Genomic DNA, 4,082 nt, shown 5'->3' with positions numbered 1-4,082 from the left:
AACCTCACGCTTGAGTCCATCCATGCTGCCACTTGGCCAATCCATCTCATTGGTGGGGTCTTCCTCTTTTTTCTCTGACCCTCCACCTTACCAAACATGATATCCTTCTCCAGTGCCTGGTCCCTCCTGACAATATGTCCAAAGTATGAGAAACGAAGTTTGGTCATCTTGTTTACTACAGTAAAATTAACTATTAGACATGTGTGTTGTTTACAATAGGTCAGAAAACATTTTCCGAGTCAATATGAACACGATAGACCCTCAATGTTTCTTGTCAGTCACCTTCCAACATAACGGGTTATTTTAGGCTTTTTCAACTATCCTTGAACCTCCAACCTTTCTATATATTGTATCCCTCTCAGTGGAGCCCTGGTGTGGTGCTGGAAGATAATGCCCTGGACCATAAGGTCAGTCTGAACTGCAAGGTTGATGATGCAAACCCACCAGCCACTCCTTGGAAACCCCTAGACAGGGTAGCTATGAGTCAGAACCAACTCGATGGCACTTATGAATAATCACTCTCATAAAATAATATTAATAATAATAAAGCTATTTCATACATTTCAGATAAAAAAAAAAGAGGTAATATAATGGGAAATTCCTCAGCTATTGTTTCTAAACTCACAAATATTACTTGCATCTGCTTCTATCTTTTATGATTTCTCCACAGTTATAATACAACTGTCCCTTTTTCTATCTAAGGCTAAGTTCCATTTGTGCTTTGTATCCCAACCCATCACCTCCTGTCTTTCCAGGGACTTCTATTATGTTAGTTAAAATTGTGCTAGCTCCCATAATAGATAATCCTAGAAAGGTAAATGATATAGCACAGTATATTTAGTTCTTGCTTTGATCCAATCAAATGAGGTAGGAATGCAGTTGGCTCTGTCCCTTGAAGATGGAGGCTTAAACAGGCTCTTTCATCTTCCAAATGTGGCTTTCAGTATTACCCTGGGTATAGACATCTAGTCAGTAGGCACAGGAAGGGAGAGATGATTATGCTCTGAAAGTTTGTATGGGCCATACTTTTAAATGTATCCTCTTCTAACAATTGCTCTGTATCATTTGCCCTCCCTCCTTATCAGCCACACTGAGTGAATTATTTGCACTCAACTATCTTTGCTTTAAGGAGCTCTGGTAGCTTAGTGGTTACGAATCGGGCTGCGAACCTTAAGGTCAGTGGTTCGAAACTACCAGCCGCTCCGCGGGAGAAAGATGAGGCTTTCTACTCCCGTAAGGATTTACACCCTCGGAAACCCTGTACAGGGTCGCTATGGGTCGGCTCCGACTCGAAGGCACTTAACAACAACAACAACATCTTTGCTTTAACTCCCTGAAAGTAAGTAAGACTTATACAAGACATCTATTATCATCACTTCTCTAAATCTACTTTTACAACCTCTGTGTCATAGAGTCCAGTGTACACCTGTCTGTTATTATCTTACTCTCCCTCCCAGAAATATTTGACATTGCTAATCGCTCCCTTTTAAAATTCCTTTCGTGTGACTTTGATAACACCTCTTCTTGTTTCCCCTCCTAATCTTGGGCACTTTTTCTCTTTGTTGTATTCTCTTTTGCCTGTCTCTTAAAATTAGATGTTTTCCAGGGATCTATTGTAGGTCCTTTTGTCTCTCCTCACAACTTCTCAATTTCATTTGTCCTGATGACTTTGTTGTTGTTTGTTGTTCGGTGCCATTGAGTTGGCTCCAACTCATAGTGACCCCATGCACAGCAGAAGGAAACACTGCCTAGACCTGCTCCACATTGCTGCTGCCACTGTGCCAGCCAGTCCATCTTATTGAAGGTTTGCTTCTTTTTCACTGACCCCCCACTTTGCCAAGCAAAATGTCCTTCTCCAGGGACTGGTCCTGGAGACATGTCTGAAGTATGAGACGGGAAGCCTTGCCATCCTGGCTTCTAAGCATTCTGGCTGTACTTCTTCTAACAATGATTTGTTTGTTCTTGTGGCAGTCCATGATACTTTCAATATTTTTCCTCAACACCATAACTCAAATATATCAATTCTTCTATTGTCTTCCCTGTTCATAGTCCAGTTTTTACATGCATATGAAGCTCTTTAAAATACCATGGCTTGGAACAGGTGAACCTTAATCTTTAAACCGATATCTTTGCTCTTGAGTGCTTTAGAGGTTTTATGTAGCAGATTTGTCTAATGCAATATGTAATTTGATTTCTTGACTACTGCTCCATGAATGTTGATCCAAGTAAAATGAAGATAACTTCACCAATCTTTTTTCCATTAATCATGATGTCATTTATTGGTCCAGTTGTGAGAATTTTCGTTTCCTACATTGAGGTGCAACTCATGGTTAAGGCTTTGATCTTCGTAAGAAAATATTCTAAGTCCTCTTCATTTCGAGTAAGCAAGTTTGTGTCATCTGTATATTTCAGGTTGTTAATGAGTCTTCCTCCAATTCTGATGCCACATTCTACTTCATATAATTCAGCTTCTCTGTTTATTTGGTTGGCATACAGATTATATAAACATGGTGAAAGAATACAACCCTGGTGCACACCTTTCCTGATTTTCAAGCATTCAGTATCCCACTGTTATGTTCAAATGACGGCTTCTTTGGTCTCTGTACAGGTTCCTCAAGAGCACAGTTAAGTGTTCTGGAATACCAAGTGTTCTGGAATTGGAAGTCTTAGGTAGGATAAATGCCTTTCTTTTAAAATGTAGACTTTTGGGGTATTATAAAACTCTGGATTTCATTTAGCTGACTTTTTCTTATGTTTCTCTGGCAGTGGAAGTGAGAGTGTTATTTTTGTTCTTCCATGTGGAGGTAGAAATTCTTCTCACTCAGTATCTGTTGACATTCAAGAGAAGGTGGGGCTCCTTTTTACTGTCAAGTGGAAGAGGAATTTCAGGCTATTCTCATGGGCTCCACTTACATTGTGCTGGGTTTGGGGTAGGCGTGGTACTGTATCATCCTAGTTGCCTTTTGTGACACTACCTTATTGGGGCTGTTGAGGCATATTGTTTAGTCTGGTGATGGTAGGCTCCCTACTCAACCTTGTTGGTATGTGTTGGAATGAGGCCACAGATTTTTTTTTTTTTTCTTTTCTTTCTTTTTTTGTGTGTATGTGAAGTTTGGGCTATTGATTACTGTCTAGTTTTTGTTGTTTTTTCCTAATTTGCTAGGCTTCCCTTTTCCTGATCCTTTGGCTCGAGAGTGTTGTTGTTGTTGTTATATGTCATGGAGTCGGTTCCGATTCATAGAGCTAGAGAGTGTAGGCTTTTTTAAAGCATCAGTTGGGATATATGAGGCAAGAAGAAATCCCAAAAACCGACCACCGTGGATTGCTTTGGACTCCAAGGTTCCTTGCCAATTGAGTGTCTTCTGTCTTTCTGATTCCTCATATGTTTGTTTTATATATAATGCTCAGTGTTTTCAGTTGTACTTAACAAGAGGAACATGGAAAATTATGTCCACTCTGCCTTTCTGGAAGCTGAGTTTTATTTTAGAACTTTTATTATTTCATTAAAAAAATGAAAACCAAGTTAATTTTATTTTGATGCAAAGAATGTGATAGGGATATAGTCTTTCTTAAATTTCAGATGACTTGTCAGTTAATGCAAACTCATTTATTGAATAATTCCTCTTTTCTTCACTAATTTGATATTTTTGTTATATTTTAGTGATCAGTGTATTTCATCTTTATTATCACATGAGCTCTGGTAGCATAGTGCTTACAAATTGGGCTGCAAACCGCAAGGTCAGCAGTTCGAAACTACCAGCTGTTCCGCGAGAGCAAGATGAGGCTTTCTGCTCCCATAAAGATTTACAGCCTCAGAAACCCTGTACAGGGTCGCTATGAGTCGGAACCACTCCACAGCACATAACAACAACAACAACAATCACATGTTTTAAGTATTGAAGTTTAATAATATGTTTTAATAGAAAATGAATGTGATCTTCACCATCTAACCTGTCTCTTTATATTAATCTAACTTCTCATTGGCAATTTTTTACAATTTACACAAGTGCTATACAATGCCACTGTCCTTCCTTCCTTCCTTCCTTCCTTCCTTCCTTCCTTCCTTCCTTCCTTCCTTCCTT

Source organism: Chrysochloris asiatica, unplaced genomic scaffold (genome assembly GCF_000296735.1).
Source record: "Chrysochloris asiatica unplaced genomic scaffold, ChrAsi1.0 scaffold00051, whole genome shotgun sequence".
Taxonomy (NCBI): Eukaryota; Metazoa; Chordata; class Mammalia; order Afrosoricida; family Chrysochloridae; genus Chrysochloris; species Chrysochloris asiatica.
The sequence above is the reverse complement of the archived record's forward strand: the minus strand, read 5'-3'. Positions refer to the sequence as shown.